This window comes from Lagenorhynchus albirostris, chromosome 13 (assembly GCF_949774975.1).
Source record: "Lagenorhynchus albirostris chromosome 13, mLagAlb1.1, whole genome shotgun sequence".
Classification (NCBI taxonomy): domain Eukaryota; kingdom Metazoa; phylum Chordata; class Mammalia; order Artiodactyla; family Delphinidae; genus Lagenorhynchus; species Lagenorhynchus albirostris.
Genome location: NC_083107.1, coordinates 50,003,110 through 50,030,822, shown reverse-complemented (window position 1 = coordinate 50,030,822; position 27,713 = coordinate 50,003,110). Strand labels below are relative to the sequence as shown.

Sequence of the window (27,713 nt, the reverse complement as noted above, 5' to 3'; positions counted from 1 at the left end):
GTGGAGGAGTAATATGTGGAGATCACCTTCCTCCCCACAAATACATCAGAAAAACATCTACATGTGGAACAACTCCTACAAAACACCTATTGAATGCTGGCAGAGGACCTGAGACTTCCCAAAAGGCAAGAAACTCCCCATGTACCTGGGTAGGGCAAAAGAAAAAACAGAGACAAAAGAATAGGGATGGGACCTGAACCTCTGGGAGGGAGCTGTGAAGGAGGAAAAGTTTCCACACACTAGGAAGCCCCTTAACTTGCGGAGATGAGGGGTGGCGGCGGGGAAGCTTCGGAGCCATGGAGGAGAGCACAGCAATAGAGGTGCAGAGGGCAAAGCAGAGAGATTCCTGCACAGAGGATCAGTGCCAACCAGCACTCACCAGACTGAGAGGCTTGTCTGCTCACCCGCCTGGATGGGTGGTGGCTGGGAGCTGAGGCTCTGGCTTCGGAGGTCAGATCCCAGGGAGAGGACTGGTGTTGGCTGCGTCAACACAGCCTGAAGGGGGCTGTTGCACCACAGCTAGCCGGGAGGGAGTCCGGGAAAAAAGTCTGGACCTGCCTAAGAGGCAAGAGACAATTGTTTCGGGATACACAAGGAGAGCAGATTCAGAGCATCACCTAAACGAGCTCCAGAGAAGGGCATGAGCCACAGCTATCAGCATGGACCCCAGAGACGGGCATGAAATGCTAAGGCTGCTGGTGCAGCCACCAAGAAGCCTGTGTGCAAGCACAGGTCACTCTCCACACCTCCACTCCCAGGAGCCCGTGTAGCCCACCACTGCCAGGGTCCTATTATCCAGGGACAACTTCCCTGGGAGAACACAAGGCACGCCTCAGACTGTTGCAATGTCATGTCTGCCTCTGCTGCCGCAGGCTCACCCCGCATTCTGTATCCTTCCCTTCCCCCAGATTGAGTGAGCCAGAGCCCCCTAATCAGCTGTTCCTTTAACCGTGTCCTGTCTGAGCGAAGAACAGACACCCTCAGGAGACCTACACGCAGAGGCGGGGCCAAGTCCAAAGCTGAACCCCAGGAGCTGTGCGAACAAAGAAGAGAAAGGGAAATGTCTCCCAGCAGCCTCAGGAGCAGCAGATTAAACCCCCACAATCAACTTGATGTACCCTGCATCTCTGGAATACCTGAATAGACAATGAATCATCCCAAAATTGAGGTGGTGGACTTTGGGAGCAGCTGTAGACGTGGGGTTTGCTTTCTGCAACTAATTTGTGTTTGGTTTTATGTTTATCTTACTTTAGTATTTAGAGTTTACTATCATTGGTAGATTTGTTTATTGATTTGGTTGCTCTCTTTTTTTCTTTATGTATAGATATATGTATATTTTCCTTTTTCTCTTTTTGTGAGTGTGTATGTGTATGCTTCTTTGTGTGATTTTGTCTGTATAGCTTTGCTTTTACCATTTCTCCTAGGGTTCTGTCTGTCCGTTTTTTTTTTGTTTGTTTGTTTTAGTATAGTTTTAGTGCTGTTTATCATTGGTGGATTTCTTTTTTGGTTTGGTTACTCTCTTCTTTTTTTCTTCCTTGTTTTCTTTTTATTACTTAAAATTTTTTTTTAATTTTTTAAATAACTTTAATTTATTTTATTTTTTTCTTTCTCTCTTTCTTTTTTTCTCCCTTTTCTTCTGAGCCATGTGGCTGACAGGGTCTTGGTGCTCCAGCTGGGTGTCAGGCCTGTGCCTCTGAGGTGGGAGAGTTGAGTTCAGGACACTGGTCCACCAAAGACCTCAAATGGCAAAAGCTCTCCCAGGGATCTCCATCTCAATGCTACGACCCAGCTTCACTCAACGACCAGCAAGCTACTGTGCTGGACACCCTATGCCAAACAACTAGCAAGACAGGAACACACCACCACCCATTAGCAGACAGTCTGCCTAAAATCATAATAAGGTCACAGATACCCCAAAACACACCACCAGATGCAGTCTTGCCCACCAGAAAGACAAGATCCAGCCTCATCCCCCAGAACACAGGCACCAGTCCCCTCCACCAGGAAGCCTACACAGCCCACTGAACCAACGTTAGCCACTGGGGCAGAGAGAAAAAACAATGGGAACTACGAACCTGCAGCCTGTGAAAAGGAGACCCCAAACACAGTAAATTAAGCAAAATGAGAAGACAGAGAAGCACACAGCAGATGAAGGACCAAGGTAGAAACCCAGCAGACCAAACAAGTGAAGAGGAAATAGGCAGTCTACCTGAAAGAGAATTCAGAGTAATGATAGTAAAAATGATCCAAAATCTTAGAAACAGAACAAAGAAAATACAGGAAACATTTAACCAGGACCTAGAAGAACTAAAGAGCAAATAAACAATGATGAACAACACAATAAATGAAATTAAGAATTCTCTAGAAGGAATCAATAGCAGAATAACTGAGGCAGAAGAACGGCTGAGTGGCCTGGAAGATAACATAGTGGAAATAACTACTGCAGAGCAGAATAAAGAAAAAAGAATGAAAATAATTGAGGACAGTCTCAGAGACCTCTGGGACAACATTAAATGCACCAACATTTGAATTATAGGGGTCCCAGAAGAAGAAGAGAAAAAGAAAGGGACTGAGAAAATATTTGAAGAGATTATAGTTGAAAACTTCCCTAATATGGGAAAGGAAATAGTCAGTCAAGTCCAGGAAGCGCAGAGAGTCCCATACAGGATAAATCCAAGGAGAAACATGCCAAGACACGTATTAATCAAACTACCAAAAATTAAATACAAAGAAAAAATATCAAAAGCAGCAAGGGAAAAACAACAAATAACATACAAGGGAATCCCCATAAGGTTAACAGCTGATATTCAGCAGAAAGTCTGCAAGTCAGAAAGGTGTGGCAGGACATACTTAAAGTGATGAAAGGGAAAAACCTACTCAGCAAGGACCTCATTCAGATTCGACAGAGATATTAAAACCTTCAGAGACAAGCAAAAGCTAACAGAATTCAGGACCACCAAACCAGCTTTACAACAAATGCTAAAGGAACTTCTCTAGGCAAGAAACACAAGAGAAGGAAAAGACCTACAATAACAAACCCAAAACAATTAAGAAAATAGGAATAGGAACATACGTATCAATAATTACCTTAAATGTAAATGGATTAAATGCTCCCACCAAAAGACACAGACTGGCTGAATGGATACAAAAACAAGACCCATATATATGCTGTCTACAAGAGACCCACTTCAGACCTAGAAACACATACAGACTGAAAGTGAGGGGATGGAAAAGATATTCCATGGAAATGGAAACCAAAAGAAAGCTGGAGTAGCAATTCTCATATCAGACAAAATAGACTTTAAAATAAAGGCTATTATAAGACACAAAGAAGGACACTACATGATGAGCAAGGGATCAATCCAAGAAGAAGATATAACAATTATAAATATTTATGCACCCAACATAGGAGCACCTCAATACATAAGGCAAATGCTAACAGCCATAAAAGGGGAAATCGACAGTAACACAATCATAGTAGGGGACTTTAACACCCCACTTTCACCAGTGGACAGATCATCCAAAATGAAAATAAATAAGGAAACACAAGCTTTAAATGATACATTAAACAAGATGGACTTAATTGATATTTATAGGACATTCCATCCAAAAACCACAGAATACACTTTCTTTTCAAGTGCTCATGGAACATTTTCCAGGATAGATCATATCTTGGGTCACAAATCAAGCTTCGGTAAATTTACAATAATTGAGATTGTATCATGTATGTTTTCCGACCACAACGCTATGAGACTACATATCAATACAGGAAAAAATCTGTAAAAAACACAGACACATGGAGGCTAAACAATACATTACTAAATAACCAAGAGATCACTGAAGAAATCAAAGAGGAAATCAAAAATTACCTAGAAATAAATGACAATGAAAACACGATGACCCAAAACCTATGGGATGCAGCAAAAGCCGTTCTAAGAGGGAAGTTTATAGCAATACATCCTACCTCAAGAAAAAAGAAACATTTCAAATAAACAACCTAACCTTACACCTACAGCAATTTGAGAAAGGAGAACAAAAAAACCCCAAAGTTAGAGGAAGGAAAGAAATCATAAAGATCAAGTCAGAAATAAGGGAAAAAGAAGGAAACAATGGCAAAGATCAATAAAACTAAAAGCTGGTTCTTTGAGAAGATAAACAAAATTGATAAACCATTAGCCAGACTCATCAAGAAAAAAACTGAGAAGACTCTAATCAATAGAATTAGAAATGAAAAAGAAGTAACAACTGACACTGAAGAAATACAAAGGATCTTGAGAGATTACTACAAGCAACTATATGCCAATAAAATAGACAACCTGGAAGAAATGGACAAATTCTTAGAAAAGCAGAAGCTTCCAAGACTGAACCAGGAAGAAATAGAAAATATAATCAGACCAATCACAAGAACTGAAATTGAGACTGTGATTAAAAATCTTCCAACAAACAAAAGCCCAGGACCAGATGGCTTTCACAGGTGAATTCTATCAAACATTTAGAAAAGAGCTAACACCTATCCTTCTCAAAATCTTCCAAAATATAGCAGAGGGAGGAACACTCACAAACTCAGTCTATGAGGCCACCATCACCCTGATACCAAAGCCAGACAAAGATGTCACAAAGAAAACTACAGGCCAATATCACTGATGAAAATGGATGCAAAAATCCTCAACAAAATACTAGCAAACAGAATCCAACAGCACATTAAAAGGATCATACACCATGATCAAGTGGGGTTTATCCCAGGAATGCAAGGATTCTTCAATATACACAAATCAATCAATGTGATAAACCATATTAACAAACTGAAGGAGAAAAACCATATGATCATCTCAATAGATGCAGAAAAAGCTTTCGACAAAATTCAACACCCATTTATGATAAAAACCATTCAGAAAGTAGGCATAGATAGAACTTACCTCAAAATAATAAAGCCCATATATGACAAACCCACAGCCAACATCATTCTCAATGGTGAAAAACTGAAACTATTTCCTCTAAGATCAGGAATAAGACAAGTTAGTCCACTCTCACCACTATTATTCAACATAGTTTTGGAAGTTTTAGCCACAGCAATCAGAGAAGAAAAAGAAATAAAAGGAATGCACATAGGAAAAGAAGAAGAAAGCTGTCACTGTTTGCAGATGACATGATACTATACATAGAGATTCCTAAAGATGCCACCAGAAAACTACTAGAGCTAATCAATGAATTTGGTAAAGTAGCAGGATACAAAATTAATGCACAGAAATCTCTTGCCTTCCTACACACTAATGATGAAAAACCTGAAAGAGAAATTAAGGAAACACTCCCATTTACCATTGCAACAAAAAGAATAAAATACCTAGTAATAAACCTACCTAAGGAGACATGCAGAAAACTATAAGACACTGATGAAAAAAATTAAGATGATACAAACAGATGGATAGATATACCACGTTCTTGGAGTGGAAGAATCAACATTGTGAAAATGAATATACTACTCAAAGCAATCTACAGATTCAATGCAATCCCTATCAAACTACCAATGGCATTTTCCACAGGAGTAGAACAAAAAATTTCACAATTTGTATGGAAACACAAAAGACCCCAAAGAGCCAAAGCAATCTTGAGAAAGAAATATGTAGCTGGAGGAAACAGGCTCCCTGACTTCAGACTATACTACAAAGCTACAGTAATCAAGACAGTATGGTATTGGCACAAAAACAGAAATATAGATCAATGGAACAGGATAGAAAGCCCAGAGATAAACCCACACACATATGGTCACCTTATTTTTGATAAAGGAGGCAACAGTATACAATGGAAAAAAGACAGCCTCTTCAATAAGTGGTGCTGGGAAAACTGGACAGCTACATGTAAAAGAATGAAATTAGAACACTCCCTAACAGCATACACAAAAATAAACTCAAAATGGATCAAAGGCCTAAATGTAAGGCCAGACACTATAAAACTCTTAGAGGAAAACATAGGCAGAACACTCTATGACATAAATCACAGCAAGATCCTTTTTGACCCACCTCCTAGAATAATGGAAATAAAAACAAAAATAAACAAATGGGACCTAATGAAACTTAAAAGCTTTTGCACAGCAAAGGAAAACATAAAGAAGACAAAAAGACAACCCTCAGAATGGGAGAGAATATTTGCAAATGAAGCAACTGACAAAGGATTAATCTCCAAAATTTACATGCAGCTCAATATCAAAAAAAAAACAACTCAATCCAAAAATGGGCAGAAGACCTAAATAGCCATTTCTCCAAGAAGATATACAGATTGCCAACAAACACACAAAAGGATGCTCAACATCACTAATCATTAGAGAAATGCAAATCAAAACTACAATGAGGTATCACCTTACACCAGTCAGAATGGCCATCATGAAAAACTCTACAAACAATTAATGTTGGAGAGGGTGTGGAGAAAAGGGAACCCTCTTGCACTGTTGATGGGAATGTAAAGTGATATAGCCACTATGGAGAACAGTATGGAGTTTCCTTATAAACCTAAAAATAGAAGTACCATATGACCCAACAATCCCACTACTGGACATATACCCTGAGAAAACCATAATTCAAAAAGAGTCATGTACCACAATGTTCATTGCAGCACTATTTACAATAGCCAGGACATGGAAGCAACCTAAGTGTCCATCGACAGATGAATGGATAAAGAAGATGTGGCACATATATACAATAGAATATTACTCAGCCATAAAAAGAAACGAAATTGAGTTATTTGCGGTGAGGTAGATGGATAGAGTCTGCCCTGCAGAGTGAAGTAAGTCAGAAAGACAAAAACAAATACCGTATGCTAACACATATATAGAGTCTAAAAAAAAAAAAAAAGGTTCTGAAGAACCTAGGGGCAGGACAGGAATAAAGATGCAGACATAGAGAGTGGACTTGAGGACATGGGGTGGGGGAAGGGTAAACTGGGACGAAGTGAGAGAGTGGCATGGATATATATACACTACCAAATGTAAAATAGATAGCTAGTGGGAAGCAGCCACATAGCACAGGGAGATCAGCTCGCTGCTTTGTGACCACCTAGAGGGGTGGGATAGGGAGGGTGGGAGGGAGACCAAGAGGGTGGAGATATGGGTATATATGTAGATGTATAGCTGATTCACTTTGTTATAAAGCAGAAACTAACACACCATTGTGAAGTAATTATACTGCAATAAAGATGTTAAAAAAGAAAATAGGCAACCAAAAAAATCTTTTTCATTAAATTAACATCTGTTTTCACTTAATGTAATTAGCAATATATTTGGATTTAAATCTACCATCTTATTAAGTACTTCCTATTTGTCTTGCCTGTTGTATACTGTTAGTTTTGTCCTATCTTAGATTGATTACCTTTTATTACTCCATTACTTCTCTCCTTTTAGATTGGAAATTGTATGATGTGATGGTTAATTTTATATGTCATTTGGCTGTGCTACAGTGCCCAAATATTTAGTCAAACATTATTCTAGATGTTTCTGTGAAAATGTTTATTGGATGAGATCAACATTAAAATTAGTGTACTTTGAGTAAAGCAGATTACCCTCCATTACATGGGTGAGCTTCATCCATTTAGTTGAAGGCCTTAATAAAACAAAGACTGATCTCCCCCGAGCAAGAAGGAATTCTGCCAGCCAACTGATTTTGGACTCAAACTGCAATTCTTCCTTGGGCTTCCAGCTTGTCAGACTACCCTGTAGATTTTGGACTTCCAAGCCCCTCCATAATCACTTGAGCCAATTCCTTAAAATAAGTGTCTTTCTCTCTCTCTCTCTCTCTCTCTCTAGCTCTTGCTGTCACTCTACACACACACACACACACACACACACACACACACACACACACACACACACACACATACACACACATGCTGTTAGTTCTTTTTCTCTGGAGAACCTTGACTAATACACATAGTCTTATATCATTCCTTTAGTGATTTTTGTAGAGATTACAAAATGTATTCTTGACTTAGAGTCTATTATTAATTGTAACTTTTTCCATTTTCCTAGACAATGCAGATTTTAGAACACTGGATTCCTTTTCCCCTCTCCTGACATATATACAGTTGTGTATTTTTAAATACAGAAGACATTACTACTATTGACTTAAATAGTTAATATCAATATTCATGTAGAATTATCCACATATTTATTATTTTGATTGATCTTTATTTGATCAATTTATTTGATTGATCTTTCCTGTCTTTTTTAAAAATAAATTTATTTATTTATTTATTTATGGCTGCGTTGGGTCTTCATTGCTGCGTGTGGGCTTTCTCTAGCTGCAGAGAGCATGGCCTTCTTATTGCGGTGGCTTCTCTTGTTGCGGAGCATGGGCTCTAGGCATGCGGGCTTCAGTAGCTGGGGCATGCGGGCTCAGCAGTTGTGGCTCGTGGGCTCTAGAGTGCAGGCTCAGTAGTTGTGGCTCACGGGCTCTTGAGCACAGGCTCAGTAGTTGTGGTGCATGGGCTTAGTTACTCCACGACATGTGGGATCTTCCCAGACTAGGGCTCGAATCTGTGTCCCCTGCATTGGCAGGCAGATTCTTAACCACTGCACAACCAGGGAAGCCCTCCTCATGTATCTCTGATTTAACAATTAGGATAATTTCCTTCTGCTTAAAGAATGCCACTATCAATCTGCTGGTGACAAATACTCTATTTTGAAAATTTTACCTTCATTTTTAAAATATTTTAGAAATATTTAGTCCTTTGAAGTTATCATTCTATCATTTTCTGGCTTAAGATAGTTCTGTTATAAAGTAAGTTGTGGGACTTCCCTGGTGGTCCAGTGGTTAAGACTCCACACTCCCAAAGCAGGGGGCCCAAGTTCAATCTCTGGTCAGGGAACTAGAGCCCGCATGCTACAACTGCTACAACTAAAAGATCCTGCATACCGCAACAAAGATCCTGCATGCCGCACCAAAGATCCTGCATGCTGCAATGAGTATCCCACAACTAAGACTCAGCACAACCAAATAAATAAATAAATAAATATTTTTTAAAAAATTAGTTGTCAGTCTAATTTTTGTTTCTTTAAAGATCAATTCTTATTTTCTCTAGCTGCTCTTAAGATTTTTCTTTGTCTTTGGATTTTAGCAGTTTTTTCATAATGTGTTTATGTGTCAATTGTGTTGATTGAAAAATTTTTTTTATCCTGCTAGGGATTCATTCATTCAAATATTATTTCTGCCCAATACTGTCTTTTCTTTCCTTCTGGAATTCCATTCACGTGCATATTAAACTTTATCACTGTATCTTCTACATACTTTCCCTGTGTTCTGTATTTTCCATCCTTTTTATTCTTTGTGCTTCATTCTGAGTATTTTTTTCTGACTTATCTTCTAGTTCCCTAACTTTATATGTGTCTAATATGTTATTATACCCATCACTGAGTTATTTTCAGTTAGTGAACTTTTTGGTTCTAAAATTTTCATCTGATTCTTTTTTCAAGTTTCTAGTTATCTGCCTATATATATTTATATATAGTAAGCATTGTTATTTTTAAATCTGTTTGATAATTTCACTCTCTGAACTCCTTTTGGGTCTGTTTTTGTTCTCTGTTGTTTCTGCTGATTTTTTTTCCTTGTATGACTTACTTTTAATTGTACACTAGACTTTGTATTTGCAAAATTATTAGTAGAAATGACTTCAGGCCTAGCATGATATTACTTTATTTATTTATATATAGTAAGCATTGTTATTTTTAAATCTGTTTGATAATTTCACTCTCTGAACTCCTTTTGGGTCTGTTTTTGTTCTCTGTTGTTTCTGCTGATTTTTTTTCCTTGTATGACTTACTTTTAATTGTACACTAGACTTTGTATTTGCAAAATTATTAGTAGAAATGACTTCAGGCCTAGCATGATATTACTTTACTCCAGGAAGGATTTTAGTTTGCCTCCACCAAAGTCTTGTGGGTATTAGCTCAAGGAATTATCCTAATCCACTCTCAGGGTTGAGATGTTTTGAAAATGAGATGTCACCCATTTACTTCTAGGATGTAGCCATTTGGATTCCTAGTACAAAGCAAGGGAGTTTCAACAGAGCTCTCCTCCTGCCTCCTTAGCACACCCTGAATTCCAATCATTGTCCCTCATCCCTGCTCATCCTCCCAGCAACCTTCTATGGAATGGATAAATGGATGTCCCTGGGCCTCCATCATTCCTCAGATCCATGGCCTGGTAATTCCTATCTTATTAACTCTCTGATGCCTTTGAATTGATTTTTTAATATTTTGTTGAGTTTTTCTAGTCTCCTCAATAGGAGGATTGGTCCAAATTAATCCCAATACCAGGGCTTATACAAATGTAGCTATGATTAAACATAGGTAGTTGTTTTTAAGAAGGACTTTGAAAACAATCCTTAAAGGAAAAAAGAATTAACTTTCATTCACAATCTTTTGAGTCCAAGTGGCATCTCAGTATTTAGGAATGTTGCATCTGAGTTCTGATATCATGTGAGGAAAGTTACTTCTTTTATTGACAAATACTATTGAACATCATCTTTGTTCTGAAAGCTATTCTAAGAAATTACATTATAAGGATGAAAAAGACATGATCACTGACCTCAAGGGGCTTGAAGTCTAGATTCCGTATTGGTAAACTGGTTACTTTTGGACGCATCAATTCATGATCAAACAGTCTTTTATTAAATACACATGATACAATGATAAATACATTTAAAATTTAAACATGTATATTTGAGTTCCTATCACTTTTCAACCTAAACATGAGGGCATTTTAAACAATATATTTTTTAATGCATTTGTCTTCTAGTAAAGTTTACTAATGAGTACGTTCTTTTAAAGTATTTTGGAGAAAGAAGAATACAAGCTTTGGGACTTCCCTGGTGGTGCAGTGGTTAAGAATCCACCTGCCAATGCAGGGCACACAGGTTCCAGCCCTGGTCCGGGAAGATCCCACATGATGTGGAGCGACTAAGCCCGTGTGCCACAACTACTGAGCCTGTGCTCTAGAGCCCGCGAGCCACAATTACTGAGCCTTCATGCCTCAACTATTGAAGCCCACGTGCCTAGAGCCCGTGCTTGGCAAAAAGAGAAGCCACCGCAATGAGAAGCCCACACACCACAACGAAGAGTAGCCCTCGCTCGCCACACCTAGAGAAAGCCCGTGCGCAGCAACAAAGACCCAACGCAGCCAAAAACAAATAATAAATAAATTTATTTAAAAAAAAAAAAGAATACAAGCTTTGCAGGAGATCTTAAACGCCAGGATCCTTTTTTTCCTAAAGAGTTAGGCTCTGGTTTCCTAGACTTTTTACTCTTGTAAACTCCTGGGAAAAAGCTACTCACTCTGAAACATTATTATTTTTAATCAGAGCTTTTCCTTGGTAGATATTCAAAGCCCTCTAAAATAGCCTCTAAGTATAAAAGTGTCCCTGGACTCTGAACTGTGTGACAGATTTCCTAAGAGACCTGAGCCTTACCCGCAGAGATTATTTAAATGTGCCAGCCTCTCTGGGGTGAATCAGTCAGTAGAGAGGACCAGCAGAGAAAGCTCAGTGGATGCGGATGCAGTAGGTTCATTATTCGACCATGGACAAGTTACATCACTTTTCTGGATTTGTTTTCCCATCCATGATAGATTGGGCTCCTAGATGATATATCTCTAAAGTATATATAACTTCCAGTTCTCAAATTCTGCAATTCTTCTGGAATTGAGGAGGATTGTTTTGTCACCTGAGTTTAAAATAGATTAGAAGGAAAAACAGAAACTAAAGTTCCATATATCAAGTAAGACACTAGTGCAATAATCTATAAGGAGATGAAGACCTATGTTAGTGGCCACCATGACAATGACCAGCAGAGATAAAACAAGACTGAGGTCTGAGGAGACTGTCGCTCTCCAGAAGCCACCTTCTCTCAAACTTTCTTCCTTCTTACCTCTTCTCCCTTTCTGCTACACTGTTCCTCTAGAAACTTCCTTGACTTTGTCCACATGAGGGGGTAACAGTGATTGAGCTTAAGGGAGAAAGTGAAGCAACTCGTGCTTCAAATGAAGCAACTGTTGCTTCAACTGAAGCACATTGTACATTTGCCTTGTGGTCTCTTACTCTGAATGCAGCTACGAGGCCCTCCAGGACAGTGTAATGAAAAACAAATGGAACTAGTAGATGACTGGACAAATCGTATAAACAGTGTTTTCATCTGTGGAATGAGGGGATGAAACTTCCATTTTTGTTATTATATATTGTGATTCCTATAATTCTTCTGTATCTCTGTCACCCCCACAGCTTGACTTGTTTAGTTGTCAGTAGGCAGCTTGTTTCATATTCTGCCCACTTTATACTTAGAGCCTGGCACATATACAGTTAACATTCATTTTTCAGGAAGGAAATGAACTTCTGTTAGTACCTACTATGCCTCAGTCACCGTCCAGGTCTCTTTCATATACCCTTTTAAAAAAAAATCCATTCAACACATTTGTGAGATAGGTATCACTACTCTAGTTTTTGAAGATGTAGATATAGGAATTCAGAGATTTAATTATCAGGATCAAAATGATAGCAGTAAAATGGAGGCTTAGTTTTGTCACTTACCCTCTATTTGACACGTTATTTTTCTATGCCTCAGTTTCCTTATCTGTAAAGTTGGAATTAGTAACAGTTAGGATAGGGTTGGCAGATTTAGCAAAAAAAAAACAAACAAACAAAATAAACTAGGAAGTATTTCCCAACTGGTACATTCTTATGCTGAAATTCAGATTTAGCTGGGCACACCTGTATTTTATCTGGCAATGCTATTTTAGCACTATGGTTATGACAATGCATGTAAAGAATTTAGCCCAACCCGTATCACTTAGTGAGCGCCCAGTAAATGCTTATTAAATTTTGGATCTGATTCCTGTCTTTTTTTTTTTTTTTTTACCTCAGACACGTTGAGCTTAGTTTCCACACAAAATTTCAGTCAAGCGAGGGTGATACTACTTTAAGTTTCTATTAGTTCTTTATCGTTCCTAAAGCTCTTTCAAAGCTTGGCCAATGCCGGAAAGCTCCTGAGGAAACCCACAGAAGCTCGGACTTTTGAGGGCCGTCGCTGCAGTCCCAGCACAGCCTCCGCAGACGGACCAGCCGGGCGGCCACCCGTCGCTCCGCCCAGCCGCGACCCGCCTCCGCCCCATCTCGGCCACTCAGCGGCCGCGCCGCGCCCCGCCGCATTCCTATAGGTCCTTCGCGGGGCAAGCGAGGCCTTTCCATTTTCCCGCCTTCCCCAGCCCCTCCTCAGCCCGAAACCCGACTGGCCCACAACGTCTCCGCCCTGCTTTCCGTGCGAGCCCCGCCCTTCCGGACACCGCATCCCCCTTCCTCCCACACCCGCTGCCTGGGCAGCCTGCCGGGTCCCAGTCCTGGCCCCCCGGTAGGAGGTGGGAGGGGACAGGGAGGGACGGGAGGAGCCCCCCTCCCAAGGGGTCGCTGGAGGCGGGGACCGGAGGGAGGGGCGGGGCTCATCTCCTTGGCGCCGCGTTGCCATGGCAGCGGGGGAGGGCGGAGGGAGGGGAGGAAGAGAGCCGGAGGGGGATGTGGTACTGCCGCGGCCGCCACCGCAGCTGCCGCTGCCTGCTCGTTGCCGCGTCTTCCCGGAGGCGGCTACTGGAAGCCGCCGAGAGCAGCTGCGGTGCTCTGCCATATTGTGTCTTCCCCTGCTCGTTCCTCACCCCTCCGCTGCGGCGGCCGAGCTGACGGTGAGTCCCGGGAGGAGCGGCGCCCTCCTCAGCAGGCGCCGCCCGGCGTCCGCGGTCCGGGCAGAGAGTGCGGCGGCCGCCGGGCGTGGGGCGCGGAGGCGGCTGTCCCGTGACGGGCCCGGACATTTTTGTCCAGTGAGGGATTGGCGCTGGCGCGGGGGTCTCCCCTGCGCGCGCCTTGGGTGGCGTGTGGGCTCCCGGGGTGGTGGCGAACTGAGGGTAGTGCGGCCCCGTGAGGAGTTAGGAGTTTTTCCTGAGGGGTGTAATGACCGCCCGGGAGGGGGTGTCGCGCGGCGGAAACCGCGGCGAGGGGTGCCGGCTCTTCAGAAAGGCTTGGAGGTGGCCCCGAGGACGCTTAGGGTTCGACTCGGGACGAATCTGCTGTTGGGGGAAGCGCCCCAAACCCGTCGGGAGTCTTTGCAGCACAGACGCACCCCCTCCCCCCGCCCCCGGCATAAAGTGCAGCAAGACGTGCGGGGCGTGGAGCCCTCGCCCGGCCCCGGGCGGACTGGCTGGGCCCGGCCAAATAGTGCCCGGGGAGGTTCCGGGCGCGGCCGGCACTGAACTTCGAGCAGCGGGGCGGCTGGGCGTTGGGGGTGGGCAGGGGCGGGTCCCGGATGTAGGGGTGGCCGACCCAGGCACCCTCTGGCCCCTCCTCCAGCGGGCGCCCGGGGGGCCTCCGGGGGTTGCTGTCTTGGTGGGATGGGAGTTAGTGTTTCAGCGCTGCAATATGGACACTTCCTGTTCGCCGCTTCTCTTGGGCCCTTGGTTATCTGTGCCCTTACCGGGAAGGTGAGAGGTCGTGTGGGCGTGTGCGAGGCCCTTCAGCCTTCTGAGTTCGCCCCATCGCAACAGCAGCGAGGCTGGAACCCGGGAGGACGGTGGGAGTCAGGGGAAAGCGGCCCATGTGCGTAGTGCTCCGTCTTACTCAACTCCACCCCATTGCCCCTTTGCAGAGTGCCTCTGTTCCCATCGCAGCTCACGGGAGTTGGCGTGTCTTAATAAACTGGGGGCACACTCTCGGGATCTTCCTGGACCTGATTTCTGCTTTAAAGCCTCTTTAAAGCCGCCTCTGTACTTGGTTTTCTCCTTACAGAAAAAAGTCTTAGCGTGCAAAGAAATGACGCATACTTTATTTCTTCTACCCCAACTCCGAGGTTATGGGAGGAGGTTATTATTTTCAGGTTAGTTTACGCTGTTAATCTTGTCTTCTGATTGTGACAGCCACGTGGCCGGTTGAGTGTAACTGAGCGCCCTAGCGCAGCCAGGGCTGAGGCTTCACTGGCAGCCAGGGGGCTTTGTAACCACGCAGTAGCTTTGCATCCACATGTATTTTGGTGTTTTCTGAGATGGAAGTGGAAAAAGCTGAACCGTTCATGTCTATCTCTGTACCAACCGAATGGAAGACTTTGTTTTCTAGCAGTCCTTGTAATGTATATATTGACATTTTTGCTTTCTGCTGTTTTGATGATTTATCTTTAAAATCTAAGCAGCAGTGTTAGGTACCATTAAGGAGTGATGGGGAATAGAAGAGTACATTACGGAGTTTCTCAACTTTGGGAAAAAACCGTTTGAATTTCAGAGTCGTTAATGAAAGTTTCTAATGTAATCAGAAATAATCACATTCTGCAGGATTTCTGCAGAATAGTTTCATAAAAATCTCAGTTTTTCTCTTTTTACATAAAAATTGTGATCTGAAAAGATATAAATATATTACCAGTGAAAATACTTGTTTAGGGATAAAATAAATACTTGTTTGATTTGTGCATGGGCACTTTCTTAAGCTTTTTTAAGGAAAAGTATTAACAGTTTATATAAATGTTAACATCAACAGATATTAAGGGAATGAAATTAAAGTTTTAGAATATATGAAAGTAAAAGGTCAAGGGCTGAAGAGCAAAAAATTAATAAAAAGTAAAATAAATAAAATGAAATAATTTTAAATAAATTATTCTAAAGTAAGGTAAAAAACAGGTTGAAGATAAACTTTTGGAGAGTTTGGAATTTATAGAATTTAAGAATTACATACAATCCTTGGTTACTAGTGCATCGTGTTTCATTTTGTAAATGTTTTGGTGAATTTGAATTATTTCTGTAACATGTTTTTATTTGAATCAGTTTTACTTGAAGAATGCTAAACCACAGAAAACACTTAGAATGTTTAAAAGAACTGTGTGGAGAAGTTACAGTAGTACCATTAGAATTTTAATTCTCATTCTAATTCAGTGAAGCTAATAGTTAAAAAGATTGGAGAGGCTTAGGTGCGGAAAAGATAATGCAATTGAGAAATGAATATGTGTGCTGACCACTGAGAGCAGTGCATAGTTGAGAAAGAAAACTAAATGAGGTGAAGAAATACTTATATAAAGCAGGAAGCACTGAAAACATATGCTGGGAGATAGCTACATTATTAGTTATGGAATCCGGCTATCAAATAAAACTTTAAAAAGTGCCATCCAAACAAGGATTAATCTTGTTCTTATGGCAGCTTATATGTGTGTGCCTTGCTTTTAGATTGTTGTCATTTTAGTAAGTGGGTTTTGCATAAATGTAAAAAGGTCCTCCAAAAACAAAGTTTTGAGGGCCCAATTCTTTGCTGATGTTTTTTTTTTTTAATTTTTAATTTTTGGCTGTGTGAGGTCTTCGTTGCAGCCCGCAGGCTTCTCTCTAGTTGTGGTGTTCGGGTTTTCTCTCTCTAGTTGTGACACACTGGCTTAGTTACCCCACGGCATGTGGGATCTTAGTTCCCTGACCAGGGATCAAACCTGGGTCCCCTGCATTGGAAGGCGGATTCTTTACCACTGGACCACCAGGGAAGTCCCTTTGCTGATTTCTTAGGGAAGAAAAAGTGTTCTAATATTTGATCCCTATTCTTGGGTTGAAGAGACATGATTAATATATGTGAAAAAAAGTTTACAATGTGAGATGATATAGATAGGGGAGGCTTCTTGAAGAAAGTAAGGCTTTTGTTTTCAAAAGTCTAACCTTCATGTTACTCCCATTAGATTAATTTTCCTAAAGGTTATATCACTTTAACAACCAAAACACCTTATATCAAGCATAATACCAAATTTCTTCTCAAGATTTTTCAAACTTTGGTCCCAGTCTTCTCCCTTCTTATCTTCCACTGACGTACAGGAACTGTTCATTATTCACTACTTCAACATGGTATAACAATTTACTACTTTTTACGTTTGCTGATACAACATTTTTCTGTTGGAAATGCACCTGCACACATCCTCTTAACTGTTGAAGATCTTCTCAAACTTGAGGCTTGGTTAAAATCTTGATTGCCCTTCTAGCCTTAGAATCATAGAATTTTAGACCTGTCTTCCACCTCTCCAACTGAAATTCTTTCTTCTAATAGCATATTATTCTGTTGGGTTGTAGCATTCTATACTGCCTTGTTTTTATTTAATAAATATTTTTTGAGCACCTGCCATGTGCCAGGCACTGTTACAGTAACTGAGGCTACAGCCTTGAATAAGACAAATTCCCATATTCTTTGTTATCTTTTTAGGTTTTATCACCCCAAGAAAATTATAGTCTTTGACCACCCAGAGGAGTCTTTTCCCCCCACCTCAGGTATATGTTATATGCTTAGTGAGTATTTGATTATTTTCTGAGTAAAGGAAAGGCAGCACTTATGAGGTAGAGAGATGGATGGAAAGGTCTTTCTTTGTAAGTGAAGGGTACAAAGGAATAACCAATTATGGATGGGCTTGAAAACATCACTTTTGAATTTAAGCATAGTTTAATGCCAAAAAAATGGCATTTAAGCTTGGGCATGATAGGATAAAATCCTTATTTGAGGAAGGTTCATTTGACAGCAGCGTGCAGGACTAATTATTGACTATGGGAAGGAAAGAGATCTATTAAAGGACAAATTAGTAACTTTGAGAAGGAGGTTTGGAAGGGGAGCATAGTCAAGAAGATGGTGAGTTTAGTTGGAGTGTTAGGTGAGTGGGAGATATCAAGGTGAATATAACCTTTAATGACTAGAGATTAGAGCTGTGAGATAATCCATTCAATATAGAGGTGACAGCTAATGTTACAATTTTTTGTTATAGAGTTAGTAATTGAAGTGTTGAGGCCTAAGAATGATGCTTTGGGAAACAAGAATAAGGGGCATCTGCTTTGGTCATATGTGACTTCATAATTAATACTGTAGACTTGTTCGGTAACTTAATTTCCACTTTATGAGAGTGCTACCAAATATATAGGAACCAAAAGAATGTTTATCATCATTCACTTCCAAAGGATTTTGATTCATATATTTCTTATTCCCCTTACCCTAACTTTTTAAATTTAAATAAACATTTAATTTTAGAATAGTTTTACAGTTACAGAAAAATAGCAAGATAGTACAGTATACCTCACCCAGTTTACCCTATTGTTAACATCTTACATTACAGTGGTACAGTTGTCACAACTAAGGAAACAAAATTGCTACTTTATAACTAAATTACATACTTTATTCAGATTTCATTAGTTTTTCCCTAGTGTCCTTTTTCTGTTCCAGAATTCTAGTTTCTCAAATTTTTCTTATTTCTGATGATTGAGACAGTTTTTAGGAGTACTAGTCAGAAATCTTATAGAATGTCCCTCAGTTGAGATTTATCTAACATTTTCCTCATGATTAGACTGGGGTTAGAGTTTTAGGGAGGAAGACAACAGAGGTGAAGTGCAATTTTCTTCACAGCTTATTAGGGTATATACTAAGAACATAAAATTGATACAATGTTGACAAATGTTGATCACCTGTTTGAGGTCTTCGTTGGGTTTCACTCCCCACCCAATCATACTCTTTGGAATCAAGTTTCCAAAAACAGCTCATGCTCAAGGCCTTGACCTAATTTTAATTCATGTATATTTTTATTTCCCTCAATCTAATTTTCTTGTCCATAAATAAACATTAAACTTGGACAAATATTCATTGAGCATCTTCTGTATTTAAGTGCTAAGGATATAGTGGTGAGCAAGAGACATCATTTCTACTCTTTTGGAGTCTGCCTGATGTGAACATAAAGTAAATAGAATTTATCCCCTCACCTACATAGGTCTTTTCACTGACAGTTGTAAGTATAGTATTACTGTAAGCCTAAAAGGCTAAATAAAGTTCTTAAGTAGCCATTTAGAAAATATGCTGTTATCAAAAAGATTAAATATATATACCATTAAAATAACCATCTTTTTGCTACCAACATGGATAAGGGAAAATTACTTTGATTCTCTCCAAGTAGGTGTACTACTGTTTAATTAGCAGAATAGTTTAATTATTGTTAATTATCTTCGTATCTTATAAAGTTTGCAGGTTGTATAAGAAAATTCTTGGCTTCTTGATTGTATTTCAGAGGCATTTGGTGCTTTTGCTACTTAGAGGTTTTTTTCTAAGAAGTGGTTTGAAAGACGTGTTGAATAAGAATTGCAGTTAATTTTTTCTCCTTACCTGGGTTAACTAAAAGCACTGTTACTTTGGACTCTTATTGAAATTCTCCCTAAAATGTATTATTAATACATTTACACTTTTCACATTTTATAGTGTTCAGCCCACTGAGCATAATTTAATGTTTAACTTAGAATTTTGACACAGAGAACAGTTATTTTGAGTTTTTATATAACCTTGGAGGTAGAGAATTGAGGAAATTGATAAACTTACATCCTTGTGGTTTGTTTATCTTAAAAGAGGAAATACAGGAAAACAGGAAGAGATTTCTTGTAAATTGAGATTTTACTGTTCCTTCTGCCTGCCCTATGCCTCTGTCCAACTCCTCCATCCTTAAAAGTTCAATTTAAATTCTACCTCTATGCTGATTGAGCAACATTTATTAATAATCATGGCAACAATTACTACCTTTTATCAGGTGCCTACTATGTTCTGGCGTGGCATTATACTAGACACATGAGTATATAATTTAATTCTCCAAAACAACTGTGCGGGACATATTTTATTATAAAGAAACGGAAGTTATGTAAATGCAGCCCTGGGTGTTTGAGCCCAGGTCTGTCAGATTTTAAAATTTCATATTCTTTGTACTGTGACCTGAAGTCTTTGAAAAATGGATATTTGCCAGGATGAGATACTTCTTTCCCAGGAAAAAGTAAGGAAGAATACAGGGTAAAGAGAACAAACTAATATTTATAGAATGCCTATTCTGTGACATGAATGCCACTACTTTATTGTCATAGTGAATTAAGTAAGTGGTGTTATTCCTTGGGATGTAAGGGGGTTAGGTCATTTGTCAGAGATTGCATAAGAAAGTTGGTAGGTGATGGGTCTGCTTGACTTCAAAACCTTATTATTAGTCTTTTACTTTTCTAGTACAGGATGCTGCTATTTTCATTCATTTAAACATTTGCTTACTAAATGTTATGGTCTGCGGTAGAGCATAAAAATGAATGTATTTTTGTTCTGCCTACAAGGATTTATATTCTAGTACAATATTTCTTAAATGGATGATAGAGAATCAATATAGTAAATTGTGACCAACATCTCTTAATACAATCAAATAGAAAATTTCAGTGTGTTGTATGTGGTAAGGGTAAAAGTGCTATTTCATTTTGTTTCCGTTACATATGTAAGTATCATGGATCTCTTATAAAAATATACTTCTTATTGTGGGATAGCATCAAAAGTTTGAAAACTGCTGGTCTAGTGGCTGAGTTGGAAAGATAAGCAAATAATTATGAATAATCAGAAATAGCAATTAAGTTCTATAATAGGGCTCTAAATAGGATGCTAAGGAAGCATGATTGGAAAAAATTGTATAATTCAAGGAAGGCTCCTAGAGAGATGACTTTGAGTCTCTCTGAAACATGGGGTGGAGAGCCTAAAATACATCTAAAAGCATGAAGAAGTTAAAGAGCATTGTATATTCCGGAAGCTTGGGGTGGTGTGAAATAGGTGCAAACAGGAACCAGATTTTTTATGGAATTTGTAGGCCACCGTACTAAAGATTGTAGATTTTATTAGGCCCATGGTTTTTCTGGAGTCTCATGGCATTCTTTTGCTAAAGAACAGATACATTTGTATATTTGATTCTATCATACAATCTAGAAACAATTTTAGGAATAGAAAATTTGACCATATAACACGTTATGTAGTATAAAATGGTGGGTATGAGCACAACTTTTGATAAAAACAATCACAACCAAAAAAAGATTAAACTGTTTTGAGGCTACGATCAAATGTTCCTTCTCTACTTTTTCTTGCATTTTTGCTATTGCTAGCAGACTAATGGTAGCAGATGCTAAAGTTTGAAGAAAACTTTATAAGAGAAAATTGTTCATTTTTTTCCTTTGAATTGGAAGACAGCCATTATTCAATTTTGAGGACAGTAGGGACCCTCTATTGGAATATTAATATCAGACCCATTCCTGTAAGCCACAGTTTGCAACCTTTACCTACAGCTGTGTTTTGTTTGGCCAGGAATATTTAAAAAAAATTTTTTTGCATATTTGCCAAAACTTAAATATTGGTACATTTCACACAAAAATCTAGAGTTCTTTTGTCCCTTGGAAAATTGAACATCGTGGCAGCATTGGTTTCATGGGTTGGTTGGGTGAAGCTTATAAGCAGCTGCCCTCTTTTGGCAGTCTCCATAATTCTCTGTTGTCTTACAGAAGACCAGCTTCACTTGTTTGTTGCCTGCCTGGTTCTTGTAAGGCTTTTGAATTGCCTGCTGTGTACTGTTATTTTGTGAAGTGTTTTAAAAGGGGGACTTGGGGTCTTTGAAAGATCATTCTGCCAGTATTGTAGAAGATGGATTGGAGGAATATGAGATGTGTCTGGTTCGAATTTTAATGCAGGTGGGATGCCCTTTTCTTCTTCTGAACCCATATTACTTTGTACCTTTCTCAAAGCACTTACTATATATAGCTTCCTCTTATATGTGTTACATATCTCTTCAACTAAATTGTAAACACCTCATACATAACATGTGCTCAATGAATGTTTGTTGAATTTAATTATATTTATTTTTAAGAAGACCGTGTTTGCTTGTCTCAAAGGTGAGTTTTCTTCGCAGTTTTAGAGTACCTCTTAACTGAAAAAATCTTTTACAAATTTTAAGTATCAGTTGAAATTTATTCTAAGAATAAGTAAATGTCAAACACTTTTAAACTATGTGTTACATGTGAAAAGCAGAACAGGTAGGTTCTATATAATAATGTGGTGGACTTTTAATTCATTGTCCTGTTTACCAAACTTCATGATGAAACACTGTGGGAAACTTGTCTCTCGGTTTGCCGTGTAATTTTTTTAAGTCATTTTGAAGATTATTCCAAGAGCTTTTTGTTACTATGTTTTCTACTGATAGCTAGAAGTTTTAAATTAATACCATTTATGGTTTTTTATTTTCTAAATTTTTAAAATGCTTTTTACTGTAAAATAAAATGTAGATGCAGAAAACCACACAAGAAATGTGCAGCTTAGTGAATTATTCTAAGGCCAACCGTCATGTAACCATCTTCAAGGTTAAGGAATAGAATTTTGCCAGCCACCTTAGAAGCCCTTTCGAGTGCCTCTTCCAAAACATAACTCCTTCCTTCAAAAACTAACCACTGGGCTTCCCTGGTGGCACAGTGGTTTAGAGTTGGCCTGCCGATGCAGGGGACACGGGTTCGTACCCCGGTCCGGGAAGATCCCACATGCCACGGAGTGGCTGGGCCTGTGAGCCATGGCCACTGAGCCTGCACGTCCGGAGCCTGTGCTCCACAACGGGAGAGGCCACAACAGTGAGAGGCCTGCGTACCGCAAGAAAAAAAAAAAAAACCTAACCACTATTCTAACTTTTTTGAAAATCCCTTAAGTTTCTTTTTGGTTTTATTACCCAAGTATGTGTCCTTAGACAGTGTGGTTAGCCTGCTTGCACCTTTCCTCTCTCCCTTCCTCTTTATTTCTTTCTGATTAAGTTTTCTTCCTTTTTACCCTTTGTTTCTCTTAAGGCTTTATCTTATATGTTTATTTTTTCTTGTATTCCTTTAAGTCTTCATTTCTGAAGTGGGTTTTTTTTCCTTTTATTTCAGATTCTTTCTTGAGCTCTGTCACTTTATTTTTGAGCTTCTCTTTTTTTTTAATTTTTAAATTTTATTATACAGCAGGTTCTTATTAGTTATCTATTTTATACGTATTAGTGTATACATGTCAATCCCCATCTCCCAATTCATCACACCACCACCACCACCCCCCCCCCACTTTCCTGAGCTTTTCTAGTTCTGATTTTTTTTTCATGTCTTACATAATTTTTTTAAGCTCTTTTTGAAATAGAAGCTCATTTTTGTCTCTCCTGTGAGCATATCTTTCTGGCATGCTTTCATTGTAGGATATCATTTTATTCCCTGTTTTTTCTTTTATATCTTTATTTTATTTACTTATTTATTTTTACTGTGGTAAGAACATTTAACACGAGATCTACCCTCTTAAAATTTTAAGTGTACAATACAGTATTGTTAACTATAGGAAATGTGTTGTACAGCAGATTTCTAAAACATATTCACCTCGTGAAATGGAAACTTTTACCCATGGAACAACTCCCATTTCCCCCTCTGCCCTGCTTCTCTCTGCATTTAACTATTTTTCTTTTAATATTTATTTTATTTATTTATTTAGGCTGTACTGGGTCTTGGCTGTAGCACGCAGGATCCTTGTTGCAACATGCAGGCTTCTTCATTTGCGGCATGCGGACTTCTTAGTTGAGGCATGCGGGCTTCTTAGTTATAGCATGAGAACTCTTATTTGCGGCATGCATGCGGAATCTAGTTCCCTGGCCAGGGATCGAACCCAGGCCCCCTGCATTGGGAGCACAGGGTCTTATCCACTGGACCACTGGGGAAGTCCTAAATTTAACTATTTTTGTTTCTCTTTCCTTATTGTAACTTTGTATGATATTCAACCCTCAACACTTTTCATCATTTCTTTTTATGAAACTAGTTTTCTTGAACTTGTAGGAGGAGGCTTGGTTCCGATAGCTCTTTTAACTTCACAGTCCTCTGTTTTTTGTTTTTATCCATCGTTTAAAAAATGGTGGATGGCTTTCAGAGATTTTCTGGCTCTTTCTACTCTGGCACTTATGTCCAGACCCTCTTTCCTTAATCTTGTTTTTCCCTGTCCTGCTCAATTTTGTTTCTATTCCCAGTACTTCCTCTTAAGTCTAGGGTCTGTCTTGGAAGAGAGCCCCAAAGGTCAAGTTTTGAGAGCTCAAAGGGACTGGATTGTTCCATGCCTGTAGGCCTTACTGTAGACCCCTTGCACTTACCCACTTTTGGAATAGCTTCAGCTTCTGTTCACAAACTGTCTCTCAGTACTTTCCAGGGAATACCTTTTGGCTGTTTTGTGCTTCTCTTCTCAAGTTCCTCAGACACCTCATTGCTTCCCTCTATTTTCTCTCACTTAGACACTGATAGAAAATAAGTCTGTGGGCTATTGGTGGTTTGTTTACGTCCTTGTATTTTGAGGTTTGCAGGGAGACTTTGTTAAATAGTTTTATTGTAGTTATTACCCATGGGTTTGGGGTTTGCTCTATAGCTGCTCTGCCTGTTTTTATGTGAAGATTTGCAAGGAATCAAAAATTTGCTGCCGGGCTTCCCTGGTGGCGCAGTGGTTGAGAGTCCGCCTGCTGATGCAGGGGACATGGTTTCGTGCCCCAGTCCGGGAAGATCTCACGTGCCGCGGAGCGGCTGGGCCCTGAGCCATGGCCGCTGAGCCTGTGCGTCCGGAGCCTGTGCTCTGCAACAGGAGAGGCCACAACAGTGAGAGGCCCATGTACAGCAAAAAATAAAAATAAAAAAATTTTTAAAAATAAAAAAAGAATTTGCTGCCACGACAGCTGCCATCTTCCCAAAATCATCTTCCTGGTAATTTTAATTCAGGGAGTGGTCATGTCTTTTTTTCCTAAAATCTTGACAAAAAACTTTCATTTCTTCTGAAATTATTGCCACTTAATGCCGTCCACTGATTGTATATAGATGTCACAAAATTCTGAACCTGTTGTTTTGCCCTGATTATTTCTTCATAGTTAAGAGAGCCTTTAAGAATCTATTAAAGATCCTTTGGGAAATTGTGAAAGGGTCATGGGATTGTCTTTCTGTTGCACATATACAAGTCAAGTGTTAGTGCTTTGACTTTTAATGCTTTAGCTTTTTCCAATATTCAAAAGCTAACCTACATTGTGTACACCTAGGACCATTCTTAAATCATGGAGAAAAAATTGGGTTTAATAACAAGGATCAGATGCATGAAAGTAAATAATTGCAGTGTGAGACATACCCTTCTAGACATGGATTCTAGTACTGTGGGAACACAGAGTAGGAACTTTCCCCAATGAGTGGGATTGAGTGAGGTGGATTTTATAGTCATAATGGAGGCTTATGAATGGTGTGTCAGTACCTTTAACAACTCATTATCTCTGTTTTTTTCAAACTTTTCCTTTAGTAGTTCTTCATACACGTGGATTAGCATTAGGCTTTCTTTAATTGCAACTTCAAAAGAGCATGTTGTTCAGATGGAATTAAAATAATTAATGTTTAAAAGTTTCCTTTTGTGATAAAACTATTTTCCAAATAGTTCTTAAGTAGAGAACTGAAATTTAGGAAGTGAAAAGATCACAGAGCAGAATGGAACATAGTTGTCTAACATAATATTCTTTACTTGAAAGTTAATGCTCAGTAAATTTTTTTTAATGAATATCATATTTCACCCTTCAACTTTTTGTTCCATATAGTTTGATTAAAATGTCTCCTTTGAAAAAAAAATGTCTCCTTTGTTTAATTGAAAAAACTTATCATGCAGTATAATTTGAGTATAATTTTACCTTTGTGTTTCTTGTCTAGTTAGAGCCAGGTTGTACTTGCTTGAAGTATTCTGCTTAGGTGTGTTGAACCCATTGTTTCTTAGTCTCCTCTGGTTTTTTATTTAGTCTGGATTAAATACTTTATAATACAGAACTTTAGTGTTTATAAAGTGATTTCATGTCAATTGTTTCTTTTGAGCTGTTGACACAAATAACTACTGTAAAAAGAGGACATATAAATGCAATTGGAACATTGTGAGAGAGATTGAAAATCCCTAAGAGAAGTTCAGGTGGGAATTACATGGAGGAGTTGTCATTAAGTGAGGCCTTAAATATTAGGGTTTTGACTGATTGGTGGTAGGAGAGTAGACAATCCTGATGTTTAGAATAGCAGGAGGAAGCATATAAAGAAATGTACAGGAAGTATTTGAACAGGTTTGTCTAGTTTGGACTAACTTCATATGGAAGAGCATTAGGTTGAGGATGTATTGATAGATACTGAGTCAGATATATTGATGATAGTATGTAGCTTTTTTGTTGTTATTCTTATGGAGCAATCTAGGTAGGGTGGCAACTAGTATACTAGTGAAGAGCATGAGCTCTGGAGTCACATTATTCCCTGAGCTTATATCCCAGTTGTGCCACTTCATGATTTGTGATGTGGGCACACTGTTTAATCTCTCTGCATCTGTTTCCACATAAAATAGACACTGATAATAGCAGTTGCCTGGTAGAGTTGTTACAAAGATTAAAAGAGTTAATACAAGTAAAACACCAGGTATCAATAAGCATTCAATGAATTTTTTTATGTAAGAAAGTGTTTTTATGTAAGAAAGCTCTCATTTACATAAATTATGTGTACATAATTTATACACACACTCACACATGTTGGAAATGTACATACAAGTAGGAAAGGTAGGTCTTACCATGTATATATCTACAGGAAAGCTAGTAATATTTGAATTTCAGTTTTGTTTTGTTTTGTTTTGTTTTTGCAGTACGCCGGCCTCTCACTGTTGTGGCCTCTCCCGTTGCGGAGCACAGGCTCCGGACGCGCAGGCTTAGCGGCCATGGCTCACGGGCCCAGCCGCTCCGCAGCATGTGAGATCTTCCCGGACCGGGGCATGAACCCGTGTCCCCTGCATCGGCAGGCAGACTCTCAACCACTGTGCCACCAGGGAAGCCCTGAATTTCAGTTTTTAATAGCACTTAGATTATTGTAGAACAAAAGTTCAACCATCTCAGTTTATAGATGTCACAGTTATGTAGTAGCAGAGCTGGACAATAAATATTTGAGCAGTAAACAAAACAGACAACTGTTTTGTCTGCCATTATGGAGCTTTCAGTCAGTTAGGAAAGATGCATATTGAGCCATCTCAGGTGTGCCAAATGTTATTAAAAAGTATAGGCAATTATGGAAGAAAAGAACTTGGGGCCCTCTGTAGTCTGGGATGTTAGAGGAAGTCTCTCTTAAGATTTTTAAGCTGAAATACGAATGATAGCCGTTAGCCAGGGCTAGGTGAAATGTACATACAAGTAAGAATGAAAAGAAGAATATTTTAGGCAAAGATAGTAGCATTTGTAAAGACCCTGAGGGAGGAGGAGAAAGCATGGCCTATTCAGACATCTCAAGTGGGGAGAACAAGGGAGAGGGGCAAAAGATAAGGCCAGAGATGTTAGACAGGGGCTAAGTTAGGCAGAGTCTCATACACCATGTTAAGGTCTTTGGACTTTGACCTAAGGGTCCCTTTGATGGATTAAGCAAGAAAGGGACATTTTCAGTTTTGCATTTTATAAGATTATGCTATGTTATAGAAAACAAATTAGGAGCATCAGGCATAGATGCAGGGGGACTAATTTAGGAAGATATTATCAGAGCCACTGTGTATGTTTGTGCAGAACACAAACCGTAGGGGGTACCATTCATGTAGACTACCATTGTAGTGGTCTAGATTAGAGATGATGTTGACCTGGACTATAGTTGTGACTGCGAAAGTGGAGAAAGATGGGCAGATTTCAGGTTTAATGACTCCAAAATCTATCTCTAGACCAAACCTCTCTCCTGAACTTTAGATCACATATATCCCAAATGCCTACTCTACTTAAGTATCTCACAAGTATCTCAAGCTCAACAGGTCAAAACAAAACACACACACACACACACACACACACACACACACACACACACACACACACACACACACACACACACACACAC

General features: G+C 39.4%; 1 protein-coding gene and 1 long non-coding RNA gene across 4 annotated transcripts in view; one reads left to right on the top strand and one right to left on the bottom strand.

The window, feature by feature from the left end:
* Positions 1 to 13,095, bottom strand: part of LOC132531468 (uncharacterized) — a 202,213-nt gene extending 189,118 nt beyond the window's left edge. The window contains exons 1-2 of the long non-coding RNA XR_009544111.1: positions 12,893 to 13,095; positions 12,565 to 12,607 (exon numbers count right to left, since the gene is read on the bottom strand). This is a non-coding gene — a long non-coding RNA (uncharacterized LOC132531468). The remainder of the gene's footprint in view (positions 1 to 12,564; positions 12,608 to 12,892) is intronic.
* Positions 13,096 to 13,577: 482 nt separating this feature from the next.
* FOXN2 (forkhead box N2) overlaps positions 13,578 to 27,713 on the top strand; it is a 77,541-nt gene continuing 63,405 nt past the window's right edge. For 2 of the 3 annotated variants that reach the window (XM_060169277.1, XM_060169273.1), the window contains exon 1: positions 13,578 to 13,706. The gene's annotated coding sequence lies outside the window, so the exon portion shown is untranslated. Of the gene's footprint in view, positions 13,707 to 21,416; positions 21,516 to 27,713 lie in introns of those variants that run through there. The other variant, XM_060169274.1, reaches the window with a different exon arrangement.